Source organism: Hemitrygon akajei, chromosome 13 (genome assembly GCF_048418815.1).
Source record: "Hemitrygon akajei chromosome 13, sHemAka1.3, whole genome shotgun sequence".
NCBI classification, from domain to species: domain Eukaryota; kingdom Metazoa; phylum Chordata; class Chondrichthyes; order Myliobatiformes; family Dasyatidae; genus Hemitrygon; species Hemitrygon akajei.
The window spans coordinates 68577340-68592171 of NC_133136.1; positions in this window are offsets into that span (position 1 = coordinate 68577340).

Sequence of the window (14832 nt, forward strand, 5' to 3'; positions counted from 1 at the left end):
ATGGTTTACTAGCTTGAATTCTTGACCTCACAAGCAATCTCATTATGACCTTGCATCATTTTGTCTACTTGCACTGTTCTATCTCTGTCACTGTAACACTCTATTCTGCGCTCTGTTGTTGCTTTACCTTGTATTACCTCAATGAAATGTTGTAATGAATGATCTGTAGGAACGGTGGGCAAACCAGGCTTTTTCTGTACCTCAGTACATGTGACAATAATAGACCGATTTATTTATTTACCAGTTAATATTTTCTGCTGAGTTCCCCTGATTGCTCATCAGTAACATCAAAATCAAAACTGGGTTAATTCAACAAAACTGGATGATAACCCTACCCTGAATGCTTCCACACTCTTCAGCATCAGCACAGAAAGATTTGAGATAAACAGAGACATGAGTGAGCTTTTGGAGTGAAGGAAGAGCAGAAAGAAGTGAATGTTGATTGCCACTTCTGTGGCCTTTCATGCTAGCCAGTGATAAAAGAATAAGACCTGGAATCCCCACTTTCCTTTTTGGAGCCCCCTCATAACTTTGAGCACGTCTTTCTGATTTCATTTCAAGTGCACTTGTTCTGCTTGAAGAACAGTGTTTCACTTTCAGTGATGTTTTATCGAGATCTTTCATCTCAGCTCCCATAGCCTTGGAAAAAACATAAAATCAACAGGGAAACAAAACACCATGCATATTGAAATGTATTCCTGGGTGCCACAATGGTTTAGCAGATAGTGCAACGCTATTTCAGCTTGGAGGCATCAGAGTTTAGAGTTCAATTCCAGCATCATCTATAATAAGTCCATTGTTCCTCCCTGTGGAATGCATGGGTTTTCCCTGGGCACTCTAGTTTCATCCCACAGTCCAAAGGTGTACCGAGTAGGCTATGTGGTCATTGCAAATTGAGCCTGTAGCACACTGTAGTGGCTCCTCTGTAATGTTCACTGCTGAAGTAACGGTTTCTCTGTAGCAGCAATGTTTGGGCTATGGCTGGAGATAACAGGACTGTGATATGCATGTTAGCCAAACAGGATTTCGTTGCCTTGTCTTATTAATCTGGAAGGAGTTGATTTTGTGGGCTTTTGCCAGAGAGAGAGAGAGATGGGCAGAGAAGACGCAAATGGAGAGATTTGGTAGACCGCCGGACAGGGTGGACTTGGAGCGAGGATCTGAGGGGCAGTGACGATCGGAGGAGGTCGATGGTGAATGATCAGCCTATAGGTGAGCTCTAACTTTGCGCACAGACTGTTTAATCAGATTGGGCCCTTTTTTTTCTTTTATCTCTTTTCTCTACTAGCCATACAGTCAAACTAAGAGTTATAAAGCTTAATTGTTTAATCACCTATTGTGTACTGTTGTTATTTCAGGGTACTGATTTGTAACAGGACACATCGCGCAGCATCCACCCAAACAAGATTTCTTAAGTTTGGCCAGGTCAGGGGAGGGTTAGGGGGGTTATCACCCCCTATATTAAGCTGCTAGGTGAAGCGAGAGTTACAATCCATTATTAGGTTAGGGTTAAATTGGGGCTGCTGGCACTTGCTGCACCAGTGTGACTCGAAGGGCTGGAAGGACCTATTAAATGTTGTATTGCTAAATAGATAAATAAAGTCCATTTCAGTACTTTCAAGCATTAGCACACGGTGAGAAATAAGTTACTTGTCACCTTTTGTTTTACTGCTAACAGAAAATAATAGGAAGAGAATCAGCAGGTATTGGCAATGAAATCTGTCAAACTTCTAACGTCCAATGATTGCTGTTTACTGCTGAGACCTACACCAGTACAACTAATGGCTGACTTAACTGCCAGCAAGCTAGCTGATCACTAGAATTGTATTGCCTCTTCACAGGCCATAGTAAGTCAGGACGAAAGTGATGAAGTCATGCCCTAGGTAAATGATGACCTGCTTATTTCACCCATGGTTGATACATACACTGATTGATAATGCAATCATCTTAGTGCTAACTTGGAATTAGGTTAACTCCAAAAGGAAGGAAGAAATGAGATTTGGCAGCTACTGGCTCTGTTGCACTGTTGCTAGCTATGGTGTTATAGCTAGAGTGAAGGTGATAGAGAAGTTCTTTCAATGACTCTCTTTTAAACTTTTACCAATTTTGGTGCATTTCAATTGACATTATTGATTTGCTATGGTTAGAACTAGAGTACCACTCCGTTACAGAGGGCTGGATTTGACAGAACATCACTTATCTGACAAGCAGCATTTTCCTTCCCTTGGCATTCCTTTTCTGCCACATACAGTGCTTGTGGAGCACAAAATAGTGTCCCCTATTGTGTGCAGAATTCGCAAAAAAGTGGAATACACTTTGAAATAAATGACTTTTAATTGATTCCGGCAACTTTCTCATACTAATGCACCCAGTGATATTTTAATATTTTCATCAGTTACAGATGATTCTAATACCCCACAAATCTGTGTACAGAATCACATGGTGTACTAATTAATTGTAATTTTGTGGCTCCGTTTCAATGCAACAATTTTGTTACTGCCTGTAATAGATGCACTATAATATATTCCTACCATTACCAACCAAAATATTACTTCTATTTTAAGGATTTCTATCAAGGTCAGTTTATCTGTTCTTGTGTTAATTATTTTTTTATCTTATTTTCAATTTTACTTTTTATTGAATATATTATTTTTTAGTTTGATGTTTATAGCCATAGAAATGAGATACATTTGAATGAAAAGTCTGTATTTCCCTATTATTAAAGTGCAGTTATAAACATTTAATCTGACTCTGTAAACTCATATAGACAGTTGCTATATTATTTAAAACCAATAAGTTAAAGCTTATAAATAGAAGAAAAAAGCAGTGTAATGAAATACTTTGCAATTCATAGCTTTATAGGCTGAAAATGGTTCTCTTTTGTTACACTTCCCAGGTTGGTATATTATTTTAAGCATAAAAAGCTACGTCATATCAATTATGTCATATACACTAAGTGGCCACTGTACTAAGTACAGATGGTACCTAATAAGGTGTCTGCTGAGTGTATTTCTGTATATCTGAGGTGGGTTCACAGGTTCAATGGATTCATTTAATATCAGAGAATATATACAGTTATACAACCTGAAATTCTTGCTTTTCACAGATATCCACAAAAACAAAAGAGAACCCAACAGAAGGAACAACAGCAAAACATCAGAACCCCAAAGCTCCCTCTCTCCCCTCCCACATCAAAGCATCAGCCCCCACTTACTTCGGCAGGAAGCATCAGCACCCACCACGCACCAAGCAAACAAAAGTGAAGACTTCAAAGAAAGACCAGGATCTGCACTTCAACATAAACAAGTTGTTCTCTCAACAATTCAACATGTCGCAGGCTCTCTCTCTCCCTAACAAGGAACAGAGAAGCGTTACTCTTTCCACAGCCAGAGGGGAGATCAACCAAACAAAACTGGCTGATTACGATGTCACAGTCTGTTGTTGCTTTTATTATGAGTTCTTCAACTTGAGGATCAGCAGCAAACTCTGCCCCACATTGAGAGAGAGAGAGAGAGAGAGAGAGAGAGAGAGAGAGAGAGAGAGAGAGAGAGAGAGAGAGAGAGAGAGAGATCGATCACTGGAATACAGATGCCTCCAACAGCCGACCCGCTGTTTGCAGTGCTCCCTTTATCCCATGATGCCTCAATCGGAGACATCGGCATAAAATCGGTTTGTCCACAGGGCCACAGTGCCTTACCCCAAAGGTGTGAGTCTTCCACAATATCCAGGAGATATTGAAAAGCAGCCATTTGATAAGCACCAGGAGCGGGAAAGTTTGAGTGCAGCTATAGGTCATGGACTCCGACAGAACCCTATCCACATTGAAGAGGAAAAAAAAAGATTTTAAAGAGTTGAATTTTAACTGTTTCACAGATGACCTTGAAGAAGTCACCCTCTGGCGCCTTTTGAAAGCCAGCTGGGTAGAACTTAAGATCAGCTTGCTCTTGACAGTACAACATAACAATTGCAAGGCGTGAGAACGTTGGATGTCAAGAACTTTTGTAACGTTAGTCAAAATGAAAAAGGAAGCATAACTCAATGGGCAATTGTGGCCACTGATCGTATGTTCATGGTCTCTCTCTGCTGAATCCCATCCACTTCAAGGTTCAATGTGTTGTGTGCTTAGAGATGGTCTCCTGCATACCACTATTGTAATGTGTTGTTATTTAAGTTACTGTCAGCTTTAACCAGTCTGGCCATTCTCCTCTGACTTGACTCATTAACAAGGTTTTCTTGTCCACAGAACTGCTGATGTTTTTCTATTTTTCTCACATTTTCTGTAATCTCTAAAAGCTATTGTGTGTGAAAATCCCAGGAGATCAGCAGTTTTTGAGATACTCAAACCACTCTTTCAAGCACCAGCAATCATTCCATGATCAAAATCCTTAGATCATGTTTACTGTATTGCCCCATTCTAATATTTGGTCTGAGCAACAACTGAACCTCTTGTCCTTATCTGCATGATTTTATGCATTGAGTTGCTGCCACAGGATTGTCTGATTAAATATTGCATTAATGAGCAGGTGTACAGGTGCCCTAATAAAGTGGTCACTGAGTGCATTTTAACTCTTATCAAAAGGGTTATTCAATTTCTATCACTTTGTTATCTTACAAAAAGTTCAGCCAGCAATAATTTGTTTCTTTTTTTATTTTCAATTTACTTTGCTATAGAGCTGTAAAGAATATGATGCGTACAAAACAGCATTGCCCAATCTTTTCTCAGCCCAACACCCTCCTAAAGCATCATGCCAATGCCCTTCTTAGGCACAATGTACTTTCCAGTGTCCCCATAGTGTAAAAACATGTCTACCATATGCTATCATGAGAAAAATGATCCTGCTTTAAATTGTTATTTGTCTTTAAACCTAGCTTACACCTTGCACAATACCTGTAAACTGTACAGCAGCTTTGATATCAATGTGATCCTTGAACTTGTTGGTTTTTAGCAAAAGTTGAAATAACTGGTTCAAGTTGTGACAGCAAAAGCCTTAAGTCCCCACACATAACAATGTCTAAGTGGTTTCTGTTTTTCGTATGTGGTTCACTGCACTGAAGCCTCTGTCAACAAGGTAGGAGGATGGAAATGCAATGAAGATCAGTTTGGTCCTTCTCCAAAGACCAGGAAACTTCCAAAGACAGTATAGCTACATACCACAAAAGCTGACATTTTTGAAAAGCGTTTTTCCTTCTTCATCATTCTAAATTTCAATTATTTCCTCTTGCAAGTTCTCTTCCTGTTAATGCATTTCCAGGTCGTTCAAATCCTTAATCAATTCTGAAAATTCTTCTTCAGTGATTGCAGGTGTAAGCAGTACTCCTACAAATCACTGTCTGTGAAAGAGAGTGCCTTACTTTCAATGCAGGGAAACCGTGGGAACATTCTTCTCACAATGCTTTGCTTATATATTTCCAGTTTTCCAATAAATGTGGACACTTCACTTTTTGCTTGGATTAAATTGAAATTCTTACCCTGTTGTTTCATATATAGAATGTTCATTTTGTCATACAGATCAGCTAGGTATGCCACATCTCCATCTAGATGTTCAATCTTGTTTCCCAAGTTCTTGTTGACTTGGAGGAATGATTCAGCCATAGTGTCAAAAAGATCAAAGAAACATTTTAAGCAGCAGCCTTTTTAACAGCCAGTGCATTTCAGTATGAAGAACCAAGTGTTCAAACACTTCATCATTATCTTGGCATAACTGTTGAAATATTTTGCAATTTACTAGATGAGCTTTAATTTTGTTGATTACAGATATTACAAGAGTCATGCTTGAAAGAAGTCACTGGCTGCAGTTTTTGGCTGTGAGATGTTGACAATGAATTATAAAATAGATTGCAAACAGACTTGGAATTTCTTCTTTCACAAATGCCACTAAACCAGCATGGCGACCTGTCATATATGGCGCTCCATCTGTTACACAGTAAATCATTTCCTAATTAGAATACTTTTATCCTCAATATACATTTTCAGCTTGTGGCAGATTGATTCTCCATTGATACTTGTTTTTAACTTTTTACAAAAGAGAATTTCTTCCCAACTTTTCCATCTTTGACAAACTGTACATTTGCCATTAGCAATGGTTCATTGTCTTGCACAGTTGACTTATCCAGTTGTATTCCAAATTCTGTTTTTTGTAGGTCTGTTCTTAGTTGATATTCAATGTCTTCACTCATTTCATCAATATAACAAGCTACAGAGTTATTACTCACTAGAATTGACTTTAAAATACTGGTATCCACTTTGAAAACAATGATGAGCACTTCTAATACAGCAGGCATTATTAATCTTTTACCAATTGTATGAGATTTTCTACACTTTGTTATCATTTTGGAAACGTGATAAGAAGCAATGAGACCACTATCAAGGTCATTTTTAGCTTTCTTAGTAAATGACTCCAGTGTGCATGTTTTTCAAATGCTTCTTTCATCTTCTGGAACTGAATCATACCACAAGTAGCCTTTTCAGGGTGTCCTTTATGGAAGTATTCCTGCAATCTTGATGGTTTGATGCCTTCTGTTGTACGTACTATTTATTACAAATTACTATAAATTGCACATTGCACATTTAGACTGAGACATAACGTAAACATTTTTACTCCTCATGTATTTGAAGTATGTAAGAAATAAAGTCAATTCAATTCAGTATTACAAATAAAACACATGGGCATTGCTGATCTGATGGGAATGGAATAAACCATTCTCAAGGTGTGTAACATTGTACAGATGCACTTTCTGTTTCTAATCAGGGATAGAATTCAAGCCTTCAGACTCATAGGTTTCATGTCGTCCATATCTATCCATTATTAACGAAGCTAAATTAAAATTGAAAAAAGTAACACAAACTGGGAATGCATATCGGATGTTGATGACGGCAGCAGTTAACACGAATGGAACGATGGTAGCAGCATGCAAAGGAATGGCAAGGCGAAGATGAAGATGATCACAACAGTGAAAGTTATATTAACAAGGATTCAGATTGGAATCTGAATGTTAGTCAGGATAGAGCTGGTGTTCAGCAAGCTACCTTTATTCTATTCCAGTTAGTGTGACTGACAAATCACGTAAGGTCTCATAATCCACAAAGATGGTTCGTGACCGCACATATAAAGCTGAGATAATTTGGAACACCTCAAGAGGAATTCTCAGGATTGGCTCTGTTCCAGCCTGTGCTGCATTGTTGTGCAATCTCTTTTCTGTAGAGAAAGTTAAGACAGTGTACTTAACTTACAAACTGTTAAATTGCATGAACTCATTCTATATGGGAAGTCAAGGGAAACAGCTGGGAACCCTGGATGCTAATTAATGCATTCCCAATAATGTCTGTTTGGTTGGTAAGGTTGGATGATATCGCTGGGTTTCGGATACGTTGTGACAAGTGCAAACTGCCTGCAGAGGTATGATTCTTCCTGTGTTCTAGTACCTCTTTTTTTTTGAAGTGCCTATTCTACTAACAGTCTGTCAAGTCTCATGCCTCATGTTAGGATGCCGCTTACTGCCCCACACCCCCACTGGGAATCATTGGTATAAGACAATATGATCATATATGGATGTATCAGCCTAAACATTTCAGCTAAATTATGCAATGTGCCCAACAGATAATTTTGATCAATACTGTATTTCTGTTAATATATAATTCACTGAATAGCAGACTAAAGCCTAAAATCCAATTTATCATTTTTATTTATTATTTTAACACTTTCTAAGTGGTTAAACACATTTTAAATTTAAATTATTTAAGGGGCCTTGAAATATTCCCTTTTTGATTTATGTTGAAATTTTCTTTGAATTTGCAAGCATATTGCTTGTAAATGTTTACGGATTGAGTAAAACTTAATTCACAAATGAAAATAGGAGCGATAGATAGCAATTACATCTCTACAACACTCTTAACACCATTTATACAAAGGAGACATGACATTGAATTCAATTCTAATGATCCAATTTGTTATTTCACATCAGTAATTACTCAATCATCCTTATGTGGTTCAAAAAGAAAATGGTCTTTTCTCCCTGAGTCACATAAGTCAACTTAGGTGATCATCGAGACAAAACTGGGAAAAAACGTGTTATTTAAAAAGAGCCTTCAGCAAAATCATTAAATCCACTTATCTGCTTTTTGTTGCAACTTCCCTCTCAATAGGGAAAAAGGGAAGAGCAAATTTTAAATCAATATCTTGACATCTACATTGCAGCAAATGTAGATAATATGGAATAGGATCCAAACCACAAAGAACAGGGTAGGAAACAAAGAACGGCTCTTTGATTTTCCTTTGTTTAATGATAAATGTGTATCAATGGAATAGTTAATAGATCATCAGATTTTTTGTAGAGCTGAATAACAACTCTATGAAGAAATAAAAATCGTCCTATTCTAATTTAATAATTTCCCACATGGGTCATACAAATCCTTACTCAAAATTATCCTGAAAGATAAGGAGCTGTGGTCACTATTCCCTAACTCTTCATCCACTGAAAGGTCAGTCACCTGGTCAGCCTCATGACCCAACACCCGGTCCACTATGTCTCCTTTCATTGGACTGTCCACATACTAATTTAAGAAACCTTCCTAGATGCTCATAACAATCTTAGCCCCATCTACTCCCCTTACACTAAGAAGGTCCCAGTTTATATCTGGACAATTGAAATTCCTCATGATAACAACTCTATTTTTTACACATTTCCTTAATTTGATTACATATCTGTTCCTCAATGCCCAGGTGGCTATTAGGGGATCTGTAGTACAATGTCATCAATGTGATTGCCCCCTCCCTTTTCTTGAGCCCTACACAAATTAACTGAGTGGATGATGCCTCATTTATGTCTTTTCTGAGTGCAGCTATGATATTGTCCCTGATTAGTAGTGCAACTCCACCCCCACTTTTATTCGCTCCTTTATCTTTTATAAGACTTTGACAACCTGGCATATTAATCACCCATTCTTGCCCCTTTCTCAACTAAGTTTTTGTAACAGCCACAATATCATTGTTCCATATACTGATACTTGCTTTAAGTTCATCACCCTTACCCACAACACTCCTAGCATTAAAATATATTCAAACATTCAAACTATCCGACCCATCATACCTCTTATTTCAATTTTGCCTTGCAATAATTTTCCTGATATCTAGCTTCCAGTCCGAGCCTTTCCTTACCGACTTGCAGAACTAGTTTACACTCTCCTGAGTAGCAACAGCAAACCTCCTGGCCAGGATGTTGGTTCCCCTCCAGTTCATGTGCAAGCTGCCCCTCTTGTACAGGTCACTACTTCCTCAGAAAAGTTTCCAGTTACCCAAGAATTTGAAACCCTGTCCCCTGCTCCATCTCTGCAGCCATTCATTCATATGTGTTATCAACTCATACCTACCTGCACTAGCCCGTGGCACAGGGAGCAATCTGGAGATTACAATCTTGTGGATTCTTCTCTTCAGCCTCTTCCCTAATTCTATGTACTCATTATGTAGGATCTCTTCCATTTTTCTGCCTGTGCTACTGGTGCCAATATGCACCATGACCTCTAGCTGTTTCCCTTCTGCCTTGAGAATATCCTGCATCCGCTCTGATACATCATGGACCCTAGCATCCGGGAGACAACACACCATCCTAGCGTCTCTTCGGTGGCCACAGAATCTCCTTTCTGTCACTCTCGCTATGAGTATCCGATAACAACCGCACTGCCTGAATTTATCCTTCCCTGTCGAGCCTCAGAGCCAGCCATTGTGCCACCAGCCTGGCAGCTGTTGCTGTGATCTGATGGGTAATCTTCCTCAGTAGTATCCAAAGGGGTAAACTTGTTGCTGAAGGGAACGGCCACTGGGAAACCCTTCACTGACTTCTTAATCCCCTTACCTCTTCTGGTAGTGACCCATCTACTGTCCAAAGCCTGTACTCTGGTGTGACCACCTCTGCAAATGTTTTGTCTATAATATCTTTGGCCTCACAAATTATCCTGAGTACATCCAAATCTGGCTACAGCTCCTTGTCCCAGTCAGTCGAGTGCTGAAGTTAGATACACTTCTTGCAGATGTAGTCATCAGGGAAACCATCTGGTATCCCAAACACCCACATCTGACAGGAGGAGCATTCCATCTTGACTACTCCATACCAAAAAAGAAAAAGACTTGCCTCTTCCAAGGCCTTCCGTCCTATGATACTCCCCCTTCTTTAGCCTTGTATCCCTTTTGCCAACTTCCCAGCTCTTAGCTTCATTCCTCCCCCTCCTGTCTGCTCCTATCATTTCGGGTCTCCCTCTCCCCATCCCAATTTCAAATCTCTTACTATCTCTTTTTTTCAGTTAGTCCTGATGAAGGGTTTCGGCCTGGAACATCGACTGTACTTCTTCATATAGATGCTGCCTCGCCTGCTGCATTCCACCAGCATTTTGTGTGTGTTGCTTGAATTTCTAGCATCTGAAGATTTCCTCTTGTTTGCCTCTTCAAAACTGTGTCTACACCTATTCACGCCAAAGCCTGTTAAGCCATAGCCTCCACACTCTATCACTGGCACACTCTGACAATGATCACTCCAAAACACAGCCTGAGCCTACATTCCTTCTACCTGCATTGGAGATTAAACCTCTGATGTTGACATGTTCTGCACCTGCACAGTCCAGAAACATCAGCCTTCCCTGAATCTGCTCCTTTTATCCTTTCTCCCGACTTCCGTAGGGCTGTGACCCGATATGTACTCCTCTTGCCTGAACCGCTAATAAAAGATCAGCTTTAACCAAGTCTTGTACAATAGGTTACAATAGTTGCAATAACTATTGTAACCTTCCACATGACTGTCTGTGTGTTACTTACTGAATCATAAAAAATGTTCAATGCTGAAGGAGATCATTCACCCTGTAATGTCTGTGTTGGTGCAAGTTGGTCTGATCGACTTTCCTACTAACCAATTATACTATCTTTAAGTTTGTATGTTCCGCTGTGAGGTCATGGTTCCTTGAAATATTTAATTCAGGCAATGCTTTCCATATTTCAATAACTCTGCATTAAAAGATTCACTTAAAATGTTCTCTTTTTATGTAAGCTATTGGATGTTGCCATAACTTAGTGGATAGTTCTTTCCACTGTAAGGAAGTTGTGGTTCAAGACCTGTGTATAAAGAACTAACCTGCCAGTCTAATGCAGGGGTTCCCAACCTGGCATCCATAAACCTCTCAGTTAATAGTATGGGTACATAGCTTAAAACTTTGGAAACTCCCGGTCAAATGAAGCTGCAGCACAGAAAGTACTCATTTGGCAAAATCAATGCAAGATCAATCCAACTAGCCCCATCTTCTTCCCATAGCCATGCAGATTTATTCCTTTGAAATACTTATCCAGCTACTTTTATACACCACTTTTGTATCTACCTAATGTATAGTGCATTCCAGATGTCATAAAAATTAATTGAGCAGCTATTCCACACACTAACCATTTATTACCAAAAGCATTTTATGTTAATTTTAGTTATTTTGCTAACATGACTTCATTTTATGTCCCTGATTTTTCAGCCAATACAAATAATTTCTTTCTATCTGCCTTACCTAGACACTAACTGACCTTGAATACCTCTACCTGGACAACATTCAGACATAAGTCTAGTAATTCTGATACTACTAAAGGACAATGATTGGAGTCAAAAAGAGACAATCAAACTACCGATAATTTCATTTGGAACTAGTTCAGAGGCCTGGTTTCTGTAATGAGTAACTCATATCCTCCTGTATGGAAAGTTGACTGCAGGCAGAGAAGGAGATTCAAAGACTCTCTCTGAACATCACTGAAGAGTTTCGACATTGACACATACCCCTAGGAGGAACAAGTATTGGATTGTCCTGTTTGATCCACCCACATAAAAAGTAGTTCTCACTCATATAAAATGGAGGAGCCAAGAAAAGAAAAGAGGATCTTTAAAATTAAAAACCCGATATTACAGCATCCCTGCATACCTATCACGTGCGTGAAAGGAATTTTAGAGCCCAGATTGGACTAATCAGGCATCACATTGCTATAGATTAGATGTCAAGAACAACAGTGGTCCAACATCGAATAACTCATATTCTAACACAAATAAGACTTCTCCCTACTACAAGGCAAAAAGAGTGATGATGTGGAGATATGTCTCTACCAAAGGAGAAATAAGGCGCTCCTTCCCTCTGCTAGCATGCAGGTCACACTTGGGCAAGGTGTAGCACCTGCTTAATGGTCAGGGTCACATGAAGTCATGGGAGCAGGTGTTGGATTGTCATATGAGCAGCTGGTGCATATCACAAGTCCTCGTTATGCGATCACTGACACAAGGCAGACAATCTCTGAAAAGTATTGTTAAAGGCTGGAGTCACTGGTTTTGTAAAGACTCTGCCCAGAAGAAAGCAATGACAAACCTCTTCTATAGCAAAATTTGCTAAGGACAATCATGGTCATGGATAAGACCATGATTATCCACATTATATGACATGAAGGTGATGATGTCAAGACAAAAGTGAGATGTCCGATCATATACTCCCAACTTGCGTGATTGAGTGCAGCACCAATAATATTCCAGAAGCTCAATATAATTCAGAGCAAAACACCTCTTGATTAGTATCCCATCATACAACCTAAATGTGCATTACCTCCACCACCAGGCACATTGACTGTAGTGTGTGCTTTTTATAACATTTCTGCAGCTACTCTATTCTGACAGTGCCTCTGAAACTAAAGAACTTTCCCATGCATCTGAAGTCAAGGGTTTCAGATGTATGGGAATGCCACAAAATATACATGTTCCCCTCAAAGACACCCACCACTCTTGGAATTTCCTGAAAGGAAAGCAATAATGCATTACCTATTCCAGGGTGGTGAGGGATTGATAATTAAATCTAACTTAATCCATATGTCCAGATCGTAACCAATGAATAAAGGTGATCGAAGGCTCTTCCCCCTTTTCCAGTTAGATCTAAAAGATAATATGTCGATATGTTTAGAGCTCAATATTATCTATCCCTCAGTAAGTGCTACTAAACAAGCTTAATTGTGAACGTGTATTCCCATATTTTTTCATATGATTTAGAAGGTGGCCTCATGGCCCACTGAGTACATGCTATCTCACAGAACGATCTATTCCCCACTAATTTTACCTATAGCTCATTCTCCCATCAAATTCACCCACCCTCAGTCCCTACACTCCTCAGCTTGAAGTGTCCAGTTGTCTCCCTGTACATCTTTGGGATATGGTAGGGGAACTGAGCACCCAGAAGAAACATAACAGCCACTGAGAGAAAGTCCAAACTCCACAGAGAGATAGGACTGAACTTGAATCATTGGTACCCTGAAGTAGCAGCTCAACCACGTATGTCCTTGTGCAATCGATCATCTAGATTTGATCATACTGCAGTATGTGGGAGTTTGCTATACTCAAGATGGTAGCTGCAATTCCTGCACCGCACACAAAATTAGTTTACTGACTGTAAAGAGCCATTTGTCAATGGGGGGTTATTGCAGGCTTGTTTTAGGCAGAGATCACCTTAGTCCTCTGATATCTGGGTTGTTGAGACATTTGTCTAATTTCAGAGAGAAGAGAAAAAAGGAGTGAAATGGTCGAAATTATGGAACATGAACTTCAGTTCCACCAGCTAAAATGTTCCTGAAATGACTCGACTTGCAGTATACGTTCATAACTTTCCAACTGAGAGAAGATATAACACCATTACCTTCATTCTCTTGCCCATTCCTGTTTCCTATTTTCGATGCACTATGTTCTGTTTAAAGAGGAAAATGTGTCATCACTATAGGCTGATGAAAACTTTTGAAGACATGCCTGTTGAAGTAAAATTGTCTTTCTGAGTTGTGTTAAATGGCACTGATCTAAGGAGGTGAGACACTAAGGAAACATGCATGAGGATTGCTGTACAAAGAGCAGCCATGACAGTTAAGGGGTTTATCTGACCTTAAGGGTCATATCTGTATATTCTGTTTTCTACCATTACAAACTCTCAAATAAAGCTTGACAAACATACTTGACCCATTTTAATAAGCTTTCAGCATGGATTATAATTGGTCCTGGAGTCCACTTGAACTGGCACACAGTTTTTACTGCTTACATATTACTTTTCAGACGCAATCAAATATCTAATTCTCTGTGCTTTTAATGACGTGTGTTAGCAGGGAAAGCGACAGTAAAATTAATGTAAGTTTTTTACACAGACAGTGGTGGCTATCTGGAATACACTGCCGGGATGGTTGTGGAGGCAGATAAAGTACATTTAAGTTACTCTTAAATAGTACATAGATGATAGAAAAATGAATGGCCATGTGTGAGAGAAGTGTTAGATTGATCTTAGAGTAGATTTAAAGATGGATGGAACATTGAGGCCGAAGGGCATGCACAGGGCTGTAATGTTCTATGTTCTAATACTTTAATAGAAATTCTAACAGATCTGATGCAAGACATCATGGTTATATAACTCTAATGACTGCCATTCTTACAACTGTCAAATATTTCGTAAGCAAAATTCTTAACCATGATTTAAGCGGGTTGAATTTCCCTTTACTTTACAATAACTTAGCTGAACCTGCTGGTCTCTTGAAATGCATTCAAAATTACCAAGAAAACTATTTATCTTTCTGAAGCATTAAAGCAACCTCTGTTTTCTGCAAGACACAGTTACCTTGATACTGTATGAGAACAGCAGAGATACCTTAAATCAATATTATTCACTTGCCTTTGCCTGCTGAAAGTGTTACTCTGTTTCTCACATGTTTATACTAATACCTATTTTCCATTCATTAGCAAACCTCTGCATACAAGTATATGCTTTGAAAAGGTAATTTGTATTTAATTGTTGATAAACATAGAAAATATTAG